The sequence below is a fragment of the Stegostoma tigrinum genome, chromosome 16 (genome assembly GCF_030684315.1).
Source record: "Stegostoma tigrinum isolate sSteTig4 chromosome 16, sSteTig4.hap1, whole genome shotgun sequence".
Lineage (NCBI taxonomy): Eukaryota > Metazoa > Chordata > Chondrichthyes > Orectolobiformes > Stegostomatidae > Stegostoma > Stegostoma tigrinum.
Genome location: NC_081369.1, coordinates 27,832,403 through 27,854,785, shown reverse-complemented (window position 1 = coordinate 27,854,785; position 22,383 = coordinate 27,832,403). Strand labels below are relative to the sequence as shown.

At 41.2% G+C, this 22,383-nt stretch overlaps 1 protein-coding gene across 6 annotated transcripts in view; it reads left to right on the top strand.

Moving 5' to 3' along the window:
- The window catches only part of adcy7 (adenylate cyclase 7), a 169,122-nt gene that overhangs the window by 42,411 nt on the left and 104,328 nt on the right, over positions 1 to 22,383 (top strand). For 2 of the 6 annotated variants that reach the window (XM_048546406.2, XM_048546407.2), the window contains one exon: positions 6,658 to 6,794. The exons of 2 other annotated variants lie outside the window; for them this stretch is intronic. The gene's annotated coding sequence lies outside the window, so the exon portion shown is untranslated. Of the gene's footprint in view, positions 1 to 6,657; positions 6,795 to 17,469; positions 17,586 to 17,646; positions 17,667 to 22,383 lie in introns of those variants that run through there. 2 more of the 6 variants (XM_048546408.2, XM_048546410.2) reach the window with 2 other exon arrangements.

Sequence of the window (22,383 nt, the reverse complement as noted above, 5' to 3'; positions counted from 1 at the left end):
GAAGATGAAATGTGAGAGTAAAACAGCTAATGATGGAAAAGATTTCAAGAGTTGTTTAGATCAGTGAAAAGCTAAGAGAGAGGCAAGTGTGGACATTGGACCACTGGAAAATGAGACTGGAGAAGTAGTAATGGGGAGCAAAGAAGTGACAGAGGAACTGAGTATGTACTTTATATCAGTTTTTTTTGGGGCAAGACACAGCAGCATCTCAGAACTTAAAGAGGGTCGGGGGCAGAGGTGAGTGTAGTGGCTATCACTTGGGAGAAGGTGCTAGGGAAGCTGAAAGTTTGAGATGGATAAATCACTTGGACCTGATGGACGTTTATTTTCTTCAATCATTTGTGGGATGAGGTGTTACTGGCTAGGCAACATTTATTGCTCATCCCTAATTGCCCAGAGGGTAATTAAGAGTCAGAGTTAAGAGTCAACCACATTGCTGTGGGTCTGGAGTCATATGTAGGCCAGACCAGGTAAGGATCCAAGAGTCTCAAAGTGATAGAACTGAATTGAGGATAAATTTCTGCAACTAGAGGGTGGTGAATCTGTGGAACTCATTGTTGTAGAGGGTGATGAAGGCCAAGTCATTGAGTATAGTTAAGACCAAGATTGATTCTCAATGAGAAAGTGGATCGGGGTTACTGGGAGAAGGCAGGAAAATAAGGTTGAGAAGCATATCAGCTATGATTTGAGTGGTGAAGCAGACTTGATAAACCAAATGGCATAATTTTGTAATTCTATCAGATCCCTGGAATCAAGTGATGAACCTTCTCTGCACTGCTGTGTTTTAAACAAGAAGGTGAAGAAGTGGTTTGGATTAAGGAGTAAGTTCAGAGTTTGAGTCCTAGATGGCCTAAGGTATCAATGAAAGGTAGAATATGCAGGCTGGATTTGGACACATTGAGGAGATAAGAGTTAACATAGACCAGTGAAGAGAAGGATGATATGTGATAGAACTTGGAACTTGGTTCAGGATTGGTTATTGGCAGGAAGGTTTTGGATGAGTTGGAGTTTACAAAGGGACAGGATTTTGGTCAAGACACCACTGGAGGAGTAGACAACTGTGGGAGTAACAGGGACATTAAAAATGACTTCAGCGGCAAATGTGCTGAGATGTGCGTGGATGTTATGGGAGTGGAAGTAGGCTGTTTTTCTAATCAGAACGATTTTAAACAGCCTGAGTTGTGGCTGCCGTGTGGTTTGAACTGATGAATGGTCCTAGCAAAAGACAACAGGTTTTATCCTCTCAACTGAAGAAACGTGGTTCATCAAAGGCTGGTTGTCAAGAGTAGCCATCTGCAAACCAGGTAGGCAAGGGGATGATAATAAAATGTGAGGCTGGACGAACACAGCAGGCCAAGCAGCATCTCAGGAGCACAAAAGCTGACGTTTCGGGCCTAGACCAGGGGATGAGATGGTTGGAGAGATCCTGCTGAGACTTGTCTGATCCCATGTCTTCAGGTGTCATTTCCAAGATGGGATATTGAGATGAAGATCGGATCAGGATTTTATTTTGGCTGACCCCGCAAAGTCCTGGGATAGGAAGATAAACATTGCTGGATATACTTGGATCCTGATGGCTCGCTGACCAAGGGCAATCTCACGGAGGGGAAGTGTTGAACAAGAAAGCCTTTGAAATACCTGATTAAACCTGTAGAAAGGTTAATGATGCACTACAATCAAAATGACAGATGATATAATCTGTGACATTTGCCAGCACTATGTTGCTGTTTTGCTGGAAACTTCAGCCAAAAGGCAATCTATGGGCCTTTGTTTTCATTTCAGATGGCTGTTAAAGTTTTTGTGGCACTGTTCAAAGATGTTAGGGGAGACAACTGTTTCGCTCAACTTCTCCTAGCTACACACAAAGTGGATTTGTATTCATTCAGTTAATCCTTTGGATTGTGAGATCACATCACTGTGCATCAGACATTTCCTCCTCAGGTTATGAGTCACTGCTTACACATAATGCACGATAAACATATGTCAAATGGTTAGGGAATCTGTACAGCCGTTGTTTGCTTGTTTTATCTAGGCCCACAGAAAATGAAGGATAGAACCATAGAAAAGTTACAGCATGGAAATAGGCCATTCAGCCCACTGTGTCTGTGTTGACTGAATAAACCAGTTGTCTGTTCTGATCCTGGTTCATAGCTCTGCAAGCCAGTCTTTCAGGTGCAGATCCAGTATCCTTTTACATGAGTTGAGCCTTTCCAACTCAACTGCCAAACTAGGCATCCAATTCCAGAGACCCACTGCTGAGTGAAAAGCAGATTTCTCATATCCACTCTATCCACCTTAGTTAAGTTACCACTTCTGGCTGTTCTAACCTAAGGAAGGAAACCCTAGCTTGTCCAATCTTTCCCCAAACCTGTAATTTTCAAGCCCTGGTGACATTCTTTTCAATCTTGTTCGTATTCTGTCTGCAGCAAATGTATCCTTCTTGTAATGTGACCAGAACTGTACAGAAAAATCCAACTGTGGCCTAACCAGTGTCTACTAAACGTGCAGCATTAGATCCCTGCTTTTGTATTCGATACCTTATGCGATGAAGGAAAGCATTCTATTGCTGTTTTTACCACAATGTGCTGCATCCTTCATGGACCTGTGGACATGCATTCCAATGTGCTTTACTTCCTTCACACCTGTCAATACCCATACATTTATTGTGTATTCCTTTGCTTTGTTTTCCCTCACCAAATATATAACCTCTCACTTCTCTGAATTTTATTGGCCACTTTTCTGTCCATTCAACTATACCATTGATATCTTTCTTTTGTTCACAATCATCCTCTGGTCAATTTTTCCAGTCATTCCTCTGCAATTTCTCTTGTACGTGAATAGTTGGCCTGCACCTCAATATTCATATAAATGGATGCAACATGAGAGATACAGTTCCACAAGTTCTATCGAGGAGGCAATGGCCTTGTGGCATTATCGCAGAATTGTTAATCCTGTGACCTGGATAACATTCTGGGGACCTGGGTTCAAATCATGCCACGGCAGGTGGTGGAATCTGAATTCAATAATAAAAAAAATCAGGAATTTAAAATCTAATGATGACCATGAATCTGTTGCCAATTGTCAGGAAAAGCCCATCTGGTTTACTAATGTCCTTTAGGGATGGAAACTGCCATCTTACCTGGTCCAGCCTACATGTGACTCCAGACCCACAGCATTGTGGTTGACTCTGAACTGCCCTCTGGGCAATTAGGGATGGGCAATGAATGCTGCCTGGTCAGTGATGTTCTCCTCCCGTTAACGAGTAAAGGAAAAAAACGAACTTGGGTCTTTGCTATTAAAGTTCTATAGTCAGAGTTGATTTTTGTGCAACAATTTTATTGTTCTGGTTCTGACTCTGACTGCTTTTGCAATATGTTTCTATTATTTAGAAATGGGAATTGGTGAAACACATTGGAATCTCATTGAGAATATTATAAAGCTGCAGCTCACCTGTTATTGTGTTTCCTCAAGGATTGGTCTATATGTGCTGCTTTGAGAGAATGTTGGGTATTCCACTGAAGTTTCTAAATGATGTGGAAGATAGGAGGAGGCATGCCAGACAGCTGAATTTGCATCTCGAGACATCAACATGGACACCCCCTTACACGGCCGACTGTGGTCAGGGCATGTTGATTAAAACCCATATGCATGGTCCATCGTTTAGTGCAGACAATAGGAAATGGTGATGTTGCAGTAATGTTACTGCATGAGTAGTTTGGAGGCTCTGACTCTGTAGCTTCTCAGGGACAGGTTCAAATCCCAGTATGGTAGCTGGTGGAATACAAATTCATTTAATAAATTTGGAATATACAAGTAGTCTCAGTAATGGTAATCATGATAAACATCATTGATGTAAAAACCCATCTGGTTCACACTGCAGAAATTCATCATAGATCTTGAAACAGCACATTCTAAACACATGACCACTACCATATCGCAGGACAAGGGCAGCGGATGCATGGGAACACCGCTACCTGTGAGTTCACCTCCAAATCACTCAATTCCCTGCAACGGTAGTAGATTTGCCAACTTTAGGTACATGTAAGTCGTCATTGGATAAGCATATGGACGTACATGGAATAGTGTAGGTTAGATGGGCTTCAGATCGGTATGACAGGTCGGCACAACATCGAGGGCCGAAGGGCTGTACTGTGCTGTAATGTTCTATGTTCTATGTTCTAGAAAAATATTGCTGTTCCTGGAATTCCCTTCCTTACTGGTATTGTAGGCCAACCTACAGCAGGTGAATTGCAGTGGTTCAAGGAGGCAGCTCACCACCACCTTCTCAATACTGTCCAACCAACAATGCCCATGTCCCATGAGTACATTAAAGCAAAAAAAAACCCTTTTGGGAAGGGAATCTGCCATTTTTACCTGGTTTGGCCATGTTACATTATCCACAGCAAAGTAGTTGACTTTTAACTGCCCTCTGAAATGATTCTGCAAGCTGTTGAGTAATTAGTGTTGGCCTTGTGGATGATATTCACTTCCTGTGAAGAATAAAGAGAAAAGAAAAGGAGGATATCATTTACTTGGTATACTCCTACACCAAGAAAGTGTAGGAGTACACTTATGACAGGTTATTAGCATGTGGATTGATTGAGCAATAACAGACATTTGTCAGTTCTCATAACTTCACAGTGCATTGGTGCATATGTATTAGCAACAGTTACCTTTGTTTGTCCAGATACCATCAAGACAGAGTCATTTACTTTGTGGTTTGGTTGGGTTGCTGACTGCTGTGGGCATTAATGAAAGGAGTGCGATTCAAGATTCCTACCCCACATGCCACCCATTTCACAAGAAGAGAGAGGTTCCAGTTAGTCTGTTGTCAGAAATCAAACAATCTCTCATACTCTGGAAGTTTCCAAGATTCATTTATTTTAATAGCTGTTATCAGTATTTGGAGGGCCTCAAAGATTGATGAATAGATTCCAGGGATCCAAAGCTGCAATTGGCTGTTCGCCTATCTGAAGAAACTAGGACTATCATAAGAGTTGAAATGCAGACAAAATGAAATGTACATTGATACAAGATCTTTGTTTGAATATAGTTTTATGTTCTTTGAATGAAAGTTCAGATATCAGGATGAATATGCAAAAATCATTGTAATCTCTAATGTTTTAAATAATCTTGACTTCCAAAGGGGCCTAGAAGACAAATAGCAATAACCAGGAAGAAAGAATGACCCTGACCAGGAACAAGAAGTTAGAAACAACCTGGCAACTAGGCAGTGATGAGGCATTCTGTAAAGATAGCTTGGCTTACCTGTTCAGGTGACTGGATGACTGCGCTTTGTGATGCAGAATGGTTTTTGATTCATGAACCAACTAAAGTTACCATCTCCTTCCCAACTACTAAACCAAAAAAAAGCTAAGAGTGGGGAAGATGGAAATCCGAAACAAAAAAACAGAAATTGTTAGAAAAATTCAGCAGGCCTGGCAGCATCTGTGGAGAGAAAGCGACCCTTCTTTGGAATTGATTGTAGATAGGAAAAGATTGGTGGAAATGTATTCTTGAGATGGGATCGGGGTTTGGTGGGCCTGGGAGTGGTGTTGGGGTGAGGAGGAGGAGGAGGAGTACTGAACAGTGGAGATGAAGCCAACACAGAGAGAGAACAACAGTTGGGCAGACCAAGGAATGGGTAATGGTCAGCCTGGGAGAATCAATAGCTGCTAATGGGCACCACTGATGGTTGTGGTAGCAGCCCCAGTGATGACCAGGGCCAGTGTGTGGGGTTTGGGAGAAGGACAAGAGAGAAGGTGCTCAGGCTATAAAATGATTGATCTCCATGTTGAATCTTGAAGGTTGCTGGGTTTCCAAGTGAAAAATGAGATGCTATCCATTCAGCGTGCACTGAGCTTCACTGAGGGACTGCAGCAAGCCCAAGCCCAAGACCAAGACCAAGACCAAGATGTTGGTCAGGGAGCACAGTGGGGTGTTGAAGTGGCAGGTGACAGGAAGCTCGGGGTCAATTTTGCATAAGTATTCTGCAAAGCATTTTCTCTACATTGGGAAGACAAGAAACAGAACGGGCAACTGCTTTGCAAGGAGTGTTACTGGACCAGAAGTTTTAACTCTGCTTTCGCTTCACAGATACTATCAGACTTGCTGAGTTTTCCCAGCAATTTATGTTTTTGTTTCTTCTTGCCCTTTCGCCTCACCTGTGTATGGTGGCACTCTACCATGCCACCACCAGCCATCTTCCTCTCTAATAGGAGAGCACCTTATGATCGAGTAGGGTAATGACAACTTTACCTTTTACATACATGACACATCAACTAAAGCTACTGTGCGACAGTCATTTCCACATGTGCTGATGACCCATGCCTTTTCCATCTACCTTACACCAAGACCACTCAGAACATTTCTCACTGATATTCTAATTCTGGCTGCTCGTGAATGAATAAAGAGCACAGCAGTGTCAAAGATTGCATAGTTTAACTGGCGCAAGCAATGTATAGTGCAGTTAAAAGTTGAACGAATGCGTGTTAACAGTGTGTTTACGATGGCATCCAATTGTGTTTTGGGGCTGGTGCGTTATAAGGGGATTACTGTTGCGGTTTCTCTGCAAGCTGTTTTTAAAGTGTAGAACCACCCAATAAAAGTGTCTGCTCTTAAATATTTATTGACTTTCGTTCCCTGTTTGTACTTTAGATGCGTGAGATTGGTATTATGCAGTTTATTCCACTGGTAAATGGATGAGTAGCAGAAGTTTTGACGTCACTTTTGGGCCTGAATCATTGACCCCCATGAGAAAGTAAATAATCATAAACCCCGCTTTCTGCTGAAATGTAAGAGAATTCACATAAATCAGAATAGTAGTTAAGAATGGATAAGAGTATATAAACAAAAGAATGCATTTGACTTTCTGTCGTTGCTGTTTTCCAGGATCTTTCTTGGATTTGCTAATAATTGAACGTGAGAGACTGTGGGACGGTGCAATTTAAAAATGAATCTCTAAAATGCTGTCAGGTGTAAGAAGGCAAGGAGTTATAGGACTCCCATTGCTTTAAAACCAAATTTGACCTTCAGTTCATACAGTCACAGAAATCACAATACAGAATGAGACTCTTGACCATTGTGTCTGTTTTACTACTGACACTCTGATCTAATTTCTCTGCTCTGTGTAACTTCTCTTTTGTTTCTTATGTGATGTGGTTAATTTGACTTCAGTTCAATTGGTGATGCATTTCATATTATGTTACCTTTGAACAAGAAAAAATTCTTACTGTGTGTTAACGATGGGCAAAGTGAGCACAGAAACTAAGCACCAGTTGCAGAGATTCTCACATACAGAATGGTATTTACATCTTGAAGTGTGAAACAACTTTATAACTTAAGATTAAAACTAATGTTGTATAAATGTTGTCTGCCATTTTGTAAAAGGCTCAGAACTGAAACTTGACTTTTTTTGCTGATTTATTTCTCAACACAAAAGGAATCAACCCTTCTGATCTTTCAGATCTTTGCCTCCCTGTTCAGAGTACAGTTAGTTCTCTCTGGGAAATGTTGATCATTTTGGACAGTTTCTAAGGTAACCCTATCTTCCCTCACAGTAATTTTAAATGTTTGACTCACATTTACCTCTCCCCAATCCTCCTCCAAGGATGACCTAAAACTGAAATGTAGTGTACAATTCTTTGTTTAAAAGCTTGAATTAACCACTGACTAAATATGGGATGGTCACCATGTGTACAATACTTTTTGTCAGTTTGGAATCAACAAATTGGATTGTATTCTTCAGAAGATTGCTGACATTATTTTCATGACAAAACAAACATTGCACATTTAGAAGTGCATTGACTGGAAAAGAAACGTTAATTCACCATGACTCATTCATCTCAATTTCAACATGAAGTTCCACATATTGAGGACACACTAATCAGGAAATGGGATAATTTAAATATATATATTTTAATTGTTTCACTTTTTTTGATTATAGAAATTGATCAGATATTGGATTTGATTTCTTGTTTGAAAAGATATGTAGAAAGAAGCAAAATAATTTTGGCTCCATTTTCTTCTTGTTTATTTTATTTCTATGAGCCAAATACAAAAGGAGCATCAACACCATTGCAGACTATTCTGTTGGTTAGCTGGTGTTAATATGGATGGTTCTGTGCTGAGCATAAAAATGGATCATTCATCTTTTTTTCCTAAAGGAAGCTTATTGACGTCCAGGTATATCAGTGCAGTATTTTTCTGCCAGTACTTTCCAGCCACTAGCCTGGAAGTGAGGATTGGAAGGGAAGGAGAGTTTCTGATTGGAAATCACCAGGTTTAAATAGAGAATTGACTACAGATAATAGAAACGATGGTTCATGAAAACGAAAGAAGAATAGTTTGCAATTAAGCACAGCTTAGTCTCCAGCAGTGCACACAGCCTATCAAAGGGCTAAATAGCCTATTTCTGCTCCTAATTTTTGTGTATGATTTGGAAAATGCTCATAATCAAATCAGCTTCAGCATGGCTAGTTTCTGTTTACATTTAAATGAGGAATTTTTAAAATCAATTTGTTTCCGAAATATATTTAAAAATTGTATCTGATCTGAAGTGACATATTTGGTTCCAATCCATAATATTTTCTTTAAACTGACCGAAGTTCTTTAGCTTAGATATTTGTCCCATTGTGTCTGTGACTGCATTTTACAATTAAAAAACTGATTCAGTGATCATCTTCTTCATGACCTCTGTTATTGTCTGTTGCTTACTTATCCTTTAAAAAGTGCAGTGGCCTTCCCTTCAATTATTCTCGCAGCAAAGTGTTCCATGCGCTAAAACTTCTTGGATATGAAAAATTCACTTGGGCCTGCCTCACTTTCTGTGAGGGGTGGATTTTGGATGTGTTGGATTTATCAAACTTCTGTGGACAGGACAGTCTAGGCAATTTGCAACTTTGTCAAGTAGATTCCAGTGTTGTGACTGCAATGGACCAGCTTGGCTAAAGACATGATTAGGTCTGAGACACAGGTTATCAGGACTACAGGAGAGATGTTGTCGGGTCTAGTAGCATTTGTTGTATCCAGTACGATGTCATTTTTTTGAAATTGTGCAAATTGGTGAAGACTGGCATTTGTGATGGTAAGGACCTAATGAGGGGACTGAAATGGATCATCAACTTGCTACTTTTTGCTGAATATGGTTGTGGAAGTTTCAACTTTGTCTATTGCACTCAAGTGCCAATCTCTATCCTAATTGTGAGTGGGAATGTGCATGCACCCACCTCATATCGTTATTTTAATTGCGCATCATTAGTCACATCTTGGTATGGCAGATTGCACTTTTTTTTTCCTCTGTCTATTGCAGTCTCCTTCCATTTAACATTGATGTAACCCATGTCTGTCTTGTAACTTCATCAGTTTGGCACCTGATTTTTAACAATGCCTCGTGCAGCCCCCAGCATCCTCTTCCACACTCCTTATTAAGTAGAGATTGGTTACCTGACTACTTGATCAATTGGGGTAATATGCCAGGTCAGGCCCTGAAGATTGCAGCAGAATACAATTCTGCTGCTGATGGGTCACATCGCATTATAAATAACTACTTTTGAGCTGCTAGGTCTGAACTGTTGCTATTTTGTTTTGTATAATGTAGGGTGTCTTCAGTGTCTCCAGGTGCATCTGTAACACAGTAAGGCGTAGAAGTAGGTCATTTGGCCCTTCAAATCTGTTTCGCCATTTAATGAGATCATGGCTGATCTGATAATCCTCAACATTCCTTTATTTGCCTTTTCCTGAATAACCCTGAGTCTCATACTGATTTAAAAATCTGTTTCTTCCAGCCTTTGAATTGAATTAGCTTTATGTCGCATACTCAAGTGAGTATAGTGAAAAGTTCACAAGTTGCTACTTACGGTGTCATCTTGAGTACAGCCGGACCTAGGTACAGAGTGTACTCAATTATCCAGCCTCAATAGCCTATGTAGTAAAGAAATCCACAGATACATTCCCCTCAGAAGAAATTCCTCCTCTTCTCTGTCTTAAATGGGCAACCAATTACACTAAGATTATGCCCCCGATCCTAGGCTATCCCATGAGTGGAAACAATGTCTCCGCATCTACCCTGTCAAGTCCCCTAAGAATTTTATGTATGTCAATAAGGTGTCTCTCAGCCTTCTAAATTCCAATGGGTATAGGTCCAACCTGTTCAGTATCTCCCTATAAGACAGGCCCTTCACAACCAGGATCAACCCAATGCATTTTCAGTGACTACTTCCAATGCCAGCATACCTTTTGTTTTGATGAGGAGACCAAAACTGTTCACTGTATTCTAGATGCTGTCTGACTAGACCACTATTTTTCTACTCTATTCCCTTTGAAAAGCAGGCCAGCATTCTCTGTTACCTCCTGACCTTTATATGATAATTTTTGTGATTTGTGCACAATTATCTCCAAATCCCTCCGTGCTGCAGCTTTCTCCAATTAAACAACATCAGCTCTTCTATTCTTCCTGCCAAAGTGTACAACTTTATATTCCACCTGGCAAGTTGTTTACCTGTTCACTTAACCTGTTTACATATACTGTGTCTTCTCCCCACTGATCTTCCATCTATTTTTGCATTGTCTGCAAACTTGGTGATTGTACATTCATTTCACTCATCCAAGTAGAGGAAGGTGGGTTAAGCCAAAGTCAAGTACAGTTCTTTTTTCCCCCTTGTACTAGCCTGCTGCTTGCCTATCTCAGAACAATTTTGATAACTGTGTCCTTTTGGGGTCCAGTCATTGGCAGTTCTACCAAAACATCTGGTGCATGATGCTTAAAACCTCCAGCCTGGAGATGACATTCTGTACGCTTAATGCTTCTTCCAAGTTCAACACGGATGACCACTGATTCATTGACTGAGGGTAAGGAAGCTGGTGTAAATATGCAGATACTTTTTTGATATGCTGCTGTGCAATTCAGAGTTGATGTTGAGGACTCCCAGGACCATTCCCTTTCTATATCATTGTACTACCAACTTGGTGTGTCATTCATGCCAATGGGACTGGGAATACACAGAGACAGTGATGGAGGAGTCTGAGACCATGAGACCATAAGACACAGGAGTGGAAGTAAGGCCATTTGGCCCATCAAGTCCACTCCGCCATTTAAATCATGGCTGATGGGTATTTCAACTCCATTTCCCTGCACTCTCCCCGTAGCCCTTGATTCCTTCTAAGTTCAAGAATTTGTCGATCTCTGCCTTGAAGGCATCCAACTTCCCGGCCTCCACTGCACTCCGTGGCAATGAATTCCATAAGCCCACCACTCTCTGGCTGAAGAAATGTCATCTCATTTCAGTTTTAAATTGACCCCCTCTAATTTTAAGGCTGTGCCCATGGGTCCTAGTCTCCTCGCCTAATGAAAACAACTTCCTAGCGTCCACCCTTTGACTGATTGTCATGCTTTCAGACATCTACCTCTGTGAGGCTGTGAAGCAGTTTTGGCACAATTTCCCGGTCGTTAGTGAAGAGTGCCGTGCAGATTCTGCTTGACCTACCATCAGACTCACAACCAAGGTTGATGCCAGAAGGTCTGTCTAGTTTCATTTCTATGCTTCTTGCAGTTGTTTTACCAGGGTCTTCCACATTTCAAGAGCAAATTGTAAGAACTTTGTAGAATGTAAGGCAGGATCGCTTTTGGGCGCGATCCAGCAAATTATTTTTGAGGTTACCTATGGCTCACCCAAAACTTGTAATATAATTTTTAAATTGATGAGAGTGTTTTTTTGCTTGTTAAAGATTCCTCGAACAAACTTACACCTTCTGAAAATCTTCATGTCAGCACTCGGTTCAATCAAAATTGCACATTTAGGTAGCCACAGAATTGGAATGTTACTTTTGTTCTTTCAGTTCCAACCCTGATGTCTTCTGTAGTTTTATCAGCAACCACCTTATCTAAAACTCCATTTGTGACGTTAATTTAGTCCTTGAAAATAAATGTTTAAAATATTCTTAACGATTGACGCAAAGTTCTATCATTTGAATGTTGTAATGTATTATTATAATATAAGCTTTTCATCTACTTAACTTGCTTTGACTGACAGTGACACAGGGCTGTCTGTATGATTGATTCAGAATTGTCTTTATGAACGTTGTTAAAGGAAGTATATATTCTTGCTGTTTAGTTTTAATTATTGTAGATCATTTGGTTATTGTTACTGTATACAAATGTGGTTTCTTATGACCGCTTTTACTGATGTAAGACTTCTTGAAGTCTGAGCTGCCCTGGGCAAGTTTGGAAGGGTTATCGAAAAGTTTCCTTTTATTCACAGGATGTGGATGTTACTGGCTGTGCCTTAATTTCCACTTGAACTGACTGGCCTACCAAGATTATTTCAAAGGACAGTTGAGAATCAGCCACATTGCCATTTGCCAGGTGTTTTATATCAGCCAGACAATGTCAGGGTGACAAATTTCCTTCCCTGAAGGACTTTAGTGAGCCAGATGGGTTTTTCGCAACTATTGGCAATGGTTTCATGATTACTATTAACTAGCTTTTTATTCAAGATTTTCTTTGATTTAAATTTCACCATCTGCCATGATGGGCTTTGTACTTCTATCCCTCGAACATTTGCCTGGGTCTCTAGATTGCTAATCTAGTGATAATACTGCTATACTACTGCCTCCAAAGGTTCTGATGAAAAGAAGTTTGAGCAAAATGCTTAAAGTGAACAAAGAAACAGAGACATGGAGCTTCAGAGACATGGAGTTTGTAAAAGGAGTGTCAGTATTACCAATGATAATACTGGCAGAAGGATGCAGAGGGGTGCAGTATGGAAAAACAATTGGTCCATATTTGAGCGGTCAAAGCCATGAGAATGGGGAGATGGTTGTTATTAGGTTGGGCGAGGCTTTAAACGGTGACAGTAATTATACATTTCATGTCGGAAGAGAATGCCAGTGTGAATGGCAGAGGGAGAGGATAATAGATGAGCTTCTCTTGCTGTGGACCAAGCTATGGGAATTGAAATTTTGCATCCGTTAGAGATCTAGTGGCTGTATGTTTAGATGTTGCTGAACTGGAGAATTTACCTTCGATAATAGGAGGGGTCGGGGGAATATGATGTAGTGTTGGTGGTGAGTGTATAGAGCTTAGAAGCTTAGCTGTATAAACACACAGGATTCAAGGTTTAGTTGCTTGAATAAGTACTTTGAGAGGAAGGATTGGCGTTTGATGACAGTGGAATGAAGTTTGTGTCAGGGGCTGAGAACAACATTTTTACAGATTCCCAGATGTTCAGTTGGTTAAAATTCTGACTCAACACTAGTTAACGGCTGACATGGGATCCTAATGAATGTTCATTAGGTCGAGTAAACGGCTGAAATAAGATTATCATGTATAGAAATTGACTCTGCAGTGTGTTATCAAAGAATGATATTTAGGTAGGAAGTGGACAAGTGCATTGAACAGTTTTGAGAGAGGCTGACAATGTGTCCATCAGAATTAACTTCCAAAGTTAGCCACAATAGATGATTTGGTAAGAGTAAAACTTCAAAAAACAAAAGCAAGGAAACTGCCAGACAAAATAACATTAGACCTCAAAAATGGAAAAGCCATGGGAGATTTCAGTAGATGAATGTTCAGTTTATAAAAGGAGTGAAGTTAAAGCTGGGATCAGAAGGCAGGCAAATATGAAGCTGAAAAGTTGCTCGATGCGAGGGATCAGGGCTCAATGCTGGACAAGGCTATCTATTACAAGGCCTGTAGACAATTAAGATGTCTGTTTGAGATATGATGGTTGGGAAAAGTGAGCTATTTGAGAGAATAAAGATGTGATCGTACTTGCAAGAGTCGAATGTAATGAGAACTGTGCTGGCTGTGAGGACAATTTGAACACCGCACGTGATGAAATGTGTGGCTAAGCAGAATAGCTTTGTTGAGGGGAAGGGGATGTTTTCTGTAAAGCATGTTTCTGTAACCATCAGAGTAATAACATATTTAGCCTTTCTGTGGAAGCAGGCGTTGTGGAGTGTAATGTAGTGTAGGGTGGTGGTGAGTAATCTGTTTGGGAACAAAAGGGAGCTAGTGGAAAACCTAAGAAGAATGGGAAGAAAAATACTCGTTGACTTCGAATCGAAAGAAGGCATCTGCCTGCATCAAATCATGTTTATATATTGTGCATGAGAGCTCTGCATTTTTCAGTTTGAAGTGCATTTTCCTGTAAAAAGCCACTTCCTACAGTAGCGATATTATCTATGTCATTTGATCACTTGGTGATCGTTTTAGCAAAGCAACAGCTCTTCGGCCTTCTGCAGTAAGTTCAGCTGCTAAGTTACTTTTAAAGTACATTTTGGCCTGAGTTTTGTGATGTTTGCTGCTGCTGCTCTGTAATTGCAGTGACTAAGGCAAGTTGCTTTCAGAATGACCAGGAATTGAACCAGTCAGCAATGTAGTGACTAACACATAGCTTGAGACCTCAAGAGGAGTGCTTTTAATACGAACCATGATATAAAGCTGCTGTAACTAAAACGTAGCGTGTTTTCTTGTTGTGTACAAGCTGCTAAATAATGTTTTGGTTATATTTCATTTAAAAGTGTTTGGAAGTCTTAAAAATGTAGAAGATTTTAGCACTAAATATTTAAACTAATGAACAAAAGAACAAGAAAGATACCTGGAGTGTTGCAGCAATCGTCAGTCATGGAAATTGAAGCTTTTTTGTTGTGACAGATTTATGACATAAATTTAGCCATACATGGGAGAACAAACTCTGCAAACCTTAGATGAACAAAAGATTTTGACTGTTTTTTTACATTGACCGAGCCTTAAAAGCTTTCAGCAGGAGAGGGTTCCCAATTTACACTGTATGTTGTTTGAAGGAATAGTTCCTGAAATTGTCTGAATGGTCTGGAATTTCCATGTGATTTCTACCAGATTAAATTCTTCTTCCAGGTGGAGTCAAAGGAAACAGCACATATGCTCAAAGGAATGTCTGTCCACGAGCTACAAGGTGCAAGTCAGGGGTGTGATGGAACTCTATCCGCTTGCCTAGATGTGCAATTCCAAAAGGACTCACAAATCTTGAAAGGTCCAGGGCAATGTAACTCCCTTGATCGGTATTCCATTGACCACCTTAAGCGTTCATTCCCTTCATAAGACCAGAAGATATAGGAGCAGAATTAGGCCTTTCAGCCCATTTGCCTCTGCTCCACCATTCACTCATGGCTTATGTTTCTCAACCCCATTCTCCTGTTTCCTCCCTGTAACCGTTGACATCATTACTAAGCGAGACCTTACCTATCTCTGTTTTAAATACACCCAAAGACTTTGTCTCCACAGCCTTCTGTGGCAATAAATTCCACACTGACGTATAATAGGATGTGCAAGAGACATCGCAGCAACTTGCCAAGACTCCTTAGACAGAACCTTCTAAGTTTGTGACCTCTACCACCTGGAAGGTAAGGGCAGCAGATACATGGAAATACTATTACCTGCTAGTTCCCTTCCGAGTCACACATCATCCTGATTTGGAACTATATTTTCATTTCTTCACTGTCAAAAATCTTGTAACTCCCTGCTTAACAGCACCATGCACATCGCAACTCTTGAAGGACTGCAGTGATTCAGGAACCATTTGTCACCAAGTCACCAACATTTTCTCCAGTGCAATTAACGATATCCAAAAAAATTGGCCTAGCCTGTGATGCCCACATCTTAAGAACAATACACGTTAGTTGTAGCGAGCACTATGTTACACCTAAGTGTCTGATCATTTATGTCTGTTTACTGGGTCATTCACCCTAACCACTTACTGCCCACAATACCAGCCATGTCCGGAGGTTAGAAATGACTAAGAATTTTATGGATATATGGGGCAAATAGATTATTTTGTCCAACTATTCTATATCAATATTCTCTTGAGCCTCCGTGCACTTTTTCCTCATCCAAACCCATCAGCGGTAAGCACCTAGTTTGTCCTCGCTCCTATTCTTGTTTAATTTCTCCTTAAATTAACCTACACTGTTTGCATCAACCCCACCCTGTGGTAGTGAGTTCTTGTCACACGTTTGGTGAGGAAGCTCGATCTAAATTTACTGTTGGATATCCTGGTGACTATTTTGGACAACTGGTCTCCAGCTTTACTCTGCCCTACAAGAGGAAGCAATGTGGGGGATTTTATAACCCCCTGCAAGCATATTTGTAGGTGAGAAGGCATATGAAATGAAATCTGTGGCCAGCCCACTACTTTTCCTTCCCCAGTTGTTCTCGATCTTAAGAATTCACTCTTTCGCAGGTGATTCTTGGACATACAGACACCCATGATCAGGTGAATCCAGTGTTAAATGATATTTGCTTTAAGTGTATTACAAAGTCCTTAATTATTACAGCTCCTATGACCTTGTCTGTGACATTTATAATTACATATAAAATAATTATATCTTTCTTTCACAACTTGTTTGTTAGCCCTGTATTTTGACCTAATATGATCAGCAGGCAGTTGTAGTCAAAGGTCTGTCCTGCTACTGACTAATCATTCCATTAGTTTGTCAATTTGACAAATATCTCATTTCCTGGTGATGCTTTATTACCTTTACTGTTACTCACGCTGTTCCACTTTGCTGACTCGTAAGCCATTTAATTGCTGGACTTGTGTTCTTGAAATTACAAGAAAGCTGGTCACAATGTCACCTCAACAAAACAGCCGTAATGTCAGGTGCAACCTACTAATGATTTTTTGCAAAGGTGTTCACCTTGTGGACAGGCAAGCATGTATTATCGAAGTCTGCCCCCTATCCTCTATCAGAACTGTGTGTCTCATATTTTTCTTAAACTAAATGAACTGCTTATGTAAATAATAACAGCCTGATAACTGCAACATCTAATGCCAACTCTAAGCATGCATTGAAACTGGAAAACACCTAGCCTAAGCATTTCAGGCAATGTTAATATCCTCCTTGGGGGTCTCACAGGGAGATATAAGCAGCAAAACCCACCTGATCTGTATTTGTAGATGAAGTCTTGGCAATTCACAAAAAGTGCAATGTTTTGCTTTCAGCTGGAAAAAGGCTACACATGTGCTCCAAATAAGGTAGTTAATGTCTTGTCTTTTTAGGATCGCTATTTTTATTTGTCAAATGATATTTGCTTTAAATGTATTACAAACTCCATAATTGTTACAGCTCCTATGACCTTGTCTGTGACATTTATAATTACATATAAAATAATTATCTTTCTTTCACAACTTGTTTGTTAGCCCTGTATTTTGACCTAATATTTTTATTGTAATTCTCAACTGTTCATTTTTAGCTTTCGCTCTGCTACAGCTGAGCAAGCTGTTCCTTCTATCTAGGAACAGATCCAAGCAATACTTCTAAAATTGTAGTATCCATTCTATGAGCTTATTGACTTGGTAACATGCTGAAAGAATGGACTTCATACTGGAAATGATTTTGAACAAATTAAATGGTTTACTACTTCGTCAGCATAATTTGTAACTGGTGCTGTTAAACAGTGAGTTCAACAACTGAACCAGGCAGTTTGGATAAATGACTGATTTCTGGGTGAAAGTGGAAAACTTGCTGAAATTTGCATCAGAACTTAGTTGGCGAGCTGTGTAAATTGTTCTTATTAAGGCCATTATCTAAAACCCGTGTATGAGAATGTGAGTGGTATTTTGAATCCTTTCCTGATTTAGGGGAAATGTTGACATAAGATAGAGCTTTATTTTTGCTGTTTTGCAAAGGTAATTTAAACTTATCATACTTCTTGCTTCTCTGTTTACGTCTTTTTTGTGGACTTCATGCTGATGCATAAATCAAACCAAGCTTCACATCTTCCCTCGGTAAACAATGCCAATCAATTTTAATTTATTCAGCGTAAATGTTGTACTGTGAAGCCCCTTTGTGGTCGACATGTTGCAATCTCTGACACCATGTCTATGGATCTACTTGAAAGGCTGGGAGGACGCAAGTGACGTTCGGAACAACTCATTGTTAAAAGTTGACACCAGTTAATTACAATGTGTCAATTCATTTTAAGTATTTTTGCAAATTTTTTAGCTGTCACATCTGGGCAGTAATTGCTATGGTCCCAGTGTCCAATGAGGATAGAATTCATGTTACCTGTGAAATTTTTAAAATTTCTATTTGGAGATCGTGCAACAGTGAGCAACAAGGGAGAGATTGCCAGTGTTGGAAGCGTTAGTTGTTTCTCATCCCCCATTTGGTCGTGCCTTCTTTGACACCAAAGAGGCAATCTGAATATAACATTTTGCCACCAACTCCTGAAAATCTAAACATTAATAGACCAAGAAGGTCTCTCGCTGGTATCCTCAGCATGGTTTCAGTGTTTGTGCTTCCTCAATTGATGAGGAATATTCACCTGATGGTATTGAATGCTTTGTGATGAAAAGCTTCATCCAGAACTTTAACATAATAATTCACATAAAGCTGACATTAATGAATGAAAATGGTAATACAGAGTATTTGTTTTGTTGGAAGAGTTAAAGCTGTGCAGTATGTAACTAAGTTAGCTTGTGGTTCTAAAATGACTGTGTATCAAATGGCCAGAGTCGGAATTTCCAAATACCAGTGAGGCAGGAATGAATGTGGGTATGATTTCAAAATGATGCACTAGCCCTTGTGGGACCATGATGTGACTTTTCAAAGGGAGGGAATTAGGGCGTAACTCCAAAACACACATTCATCTTGCTAAGTGCCTGGTTGACCTGATTGACAAACCTTTGAGAAGAGAAGTTTTGAATTTTCACTTGGCAGTCAATGTGCAGTATCTGACCATATCAGAGTTCTGAGGAAAGATCATTGGACCTGCGATGTTTACACTGTTTGTACTGTCACCGATGCTGTCAGACCTGCTGAACTTTTCCAGCACCTTCTGTTTTTGTTTCTGACCATATCAGGTTGTGTCTGTTAGGAATACAATGGCAAGACATCAGGATTAGAACATTGTGACCTTTTTACAGGGCTAAAACAGTGTGTAATCCATAGCGTCCGAACTAAACTGGCTTACTCGTTTATAAGCATGTGTACAAATTGCCACAAGGGGTGCGATAACACTGTCTCCTCCTTTAATGAAGATACTTCACAGTGTTAAAAATATTACACAACTTCTCTGCATTAATCAGTTTCCATTTCCTTACAATTCTAACTTAACTACTGGCTTCCCATTCCTAAGAGGCCACTTCTTTCTGAACTCAAACCCATGTATAACTTGAAGCAAGTTAAACTATTTTGGTCTGAGACTGAGGAACAGTTTTCTCCACCAAGAAATTACTTTTGCCCTTTATCCTTTGATTGAATTTTCCCCTTCATCAGACCCATCTGTCTGATTACGATTTGCAGCCGAATTGGTTTCAGGCTCACCCTGTGCTGGAGTAATTATTGGCACAGTCCTCTTCCAGTTGACCAGTTCATGTGGTTCTATTCAACTTGCTTCCTCTTTATGAAACTGTGAAGATAGAACATAAACTGCATGTACAAATGTAACCATTCCACTTCTGAAAGCCTTGATTAAATATTTTTAGTCATTTTTATGACTCTCCGTGGTAGCCACTTCAATCACTTATAATACTCTTTTCCTTAACATTGTGGTTCAGCTTTAGGCTTCTTTCTCCCTAACTCCCTGTTCAGATTGTTTGTTTGTTCATTTTTCTTTTACCAACTGCAAAAGTCGTTTCAGCAGTGAAAACTTAAATTCCAGTCTGCCATCTGCAAAAGAATTCCACTAGCACGCTACTGGCAGTAAGAGGAGGTGTGTTCCAATAAATAAATTGAGGATTCACCCGTTTGTGATTTGGTTACATCTGACTCAGCTTCCAGTTTGTGTCAGCAATTTTTTAACAATGGCCCCTGAACAATTTGTTCCGTGCGCTCTGCTGCTGCATTTGAAACAGGATGAGAGAGTGTGGAGCTGTCATGTGTTTTACCTGTTCATTCTCAAGAACTGTGGACACTCCTCTGAACAAGTCCCCTGTCGGGCACAATTTCATCGGGGCACCCACAGGCGGCAATAAAATGATGCAAGATCGCTTGAGTTTTTTTGTTAGCTGTTCAACTCATTGGAAACATCTCAACCTGTATTGAATGGTTCCTTCAGTGATAATGGGAACTGCACATGCTGGAGAATCCAAGATAACAAAGTGTGAAGCTGGATGAACACAGCAGGCCAAGCAGCATCTCAGGAACACAAACACTGACGTTTCAGGCCTAGACACTTCTTCAGAGAGGGGGATGGGGAGAGGGTTCTGGAATAAATAGGGAGAGAGGGGGAGGCGGACCAAAGATGGAGAGAAAAGAAGATAGGTGGAGAGGGGAGTGTAGGTGGGGAGGGAGGGAGGGAATAGGTCAGTCCAGGGAAGACGGACAGGTCAAGGAGGTGGGATGAGGTTTGTAGGTAGGAAATGGAGGTGCGGCTTGAGGTGGAAGGAAGGGATGGGTGAGAGGAAGAACAGTTTAGGGAGGCGGAGACAGGCTGGGCTGGTTTTGGGATGCAGTGGGGGGGAGGGGACGAACTGGGCTGGTTTCTGGTGAACACACATCCCAGATGCCCAAGCTCTTCAAGGACCGCAACTTTCCCCCCGCCGTGGTCGAGAACACCCTTGACCGCGTTTCCTGCAACACATCCCTCACACCCCGCCCCCGCCATAACTGTCCCAAGAGGATCCCACTCGTTCTCACACACCACCCCACCAACGTCCGGATACAACGCATCATCCTCCAACACTTCCACCATCTACAATCTGACCCCACCACCCAAGACATTTTTTCATCTCTACCCTTGTCTGCCTTCTGGAGAGACCGTCTCTCCACGACTCCCTTGTTCGCTCCACACTCCCCTCTAACCCCACCACACCTGGCACCTTCCCCTGCAACCGCAGGAAGTGCGACACTTGCCTCCACACCACCTCCCTCACCCCCATCCCAGGCCCCAAGATGACTTTCCATATTAAGCAGATGTTCACCTGCACATCTGCCAATGTGGTATACTGTATCCATTGTACCCGGTGTGGCTTCCTCTACATTGGGGAAACCAAGCGGAGGCTTGGGGACCGCTTTGCAGAACACCTCCGCTCAGTTCGCAATAAACAACTGCACCTCCCAGTTGCGAACCATTTCAACTCCCCCTCCCATTCTTCAGACGACATGTCCATCATGGGCCTCCTGCAGTGCCACAATGATGCCACCCGAAGGTTGCAGGAACAGCAACTCATATTCTGCTTGGGAACCCTGCAGCCCAATGGTATCCATATGGACTTCACCAGCTTCAAAATCTCCCCTTCCCCCACCGCATCCCAAAACAGCCCAGTTCATCCCCTCCCCGCACTGCATCCCAAAACCAGCCCAGCCTGTCTCCGCCTCCCTAACCTGTTCTTTCTCTCACCTATTTCTTCTTCCCACCTCAAGCCGCACCTCCATTTCCTACCTACTAACCTCATCCCACCTCCTTGACCTGTCCATCTTCCCTGGACTGACCTATCCCCTCCCTACCTCCCCACCTATACTCTCCTCTCTACCTATCTTCTTTTCTCTCCATCTTTGGTCCGCCTTCCCCCCCTCCTCACTGTTTATTCCAGAACCCTCACCCCATCCCCCTCTCTGATGAAGGGTCTAGGCCTGAAATGTCAGCTTTTGTGCTCCTGAGATGCTGCTTGGCCTGCTGTGTTCATCCAGCTTCACACTTTGTTACCCTAAGTAGAGAGTTGGTTTTGGAAATCTTGTGCTGGGTATATGGATGGTAACGCAGCACATGCACTCAGCCTGTATCTACTGAAAACTTCCGTTCCGAGATCAAAAAAGACCTGATTTCTAAATCCGGTATTTGGTTGGCTAGCTGTTTATAATATAGTCTAACATCTTTGACAAGACAGGGTCCTATGAGATTGTTCTGCCACTGTCACATGCATCTGTATGTGGAAAGAAAAATGTATCCTCCCTCAATAAAAACCAAAAGAGCTGTGGATGCTGTCAATCGGGAACAAAAACAAAGTTGCTGGAAAAGCTCAGCAGGTCTGGCAGCATTTGTGAAGGAGAAAACAGAGTTAATATTTGGGTTCCTCCTTTGGTGAGGAAGGTCACTGGTCTTGAAACGTTAACAATGCATCCTCCCTGTTGGATTCTACAACCGATGGGGAAGGTAAATTAGATATCACATCTGAACTAAATTGGTTTATTCTGGTATATACAAATGGACACAAGGGCTTCTATTGCAGCGACCATGTCCAGCTTATTTGGTGAGAATAAACAATGACCGCCCAACAGGTGGAAAAGCTGGATTGCCTTTTCTGGTGCTGAGAGAACTGTATCTGTCAACAGTGAAAGCTGATAGTCTAGAGAGAGATATAGGCCATTGACATCACTTAAGCAACAGGATTGGCAAAGGAAGCCTTGGTGAACAGATAAACATTATCCGAGTGAATGGAAATGAGATCAGCCTGCTGTGAG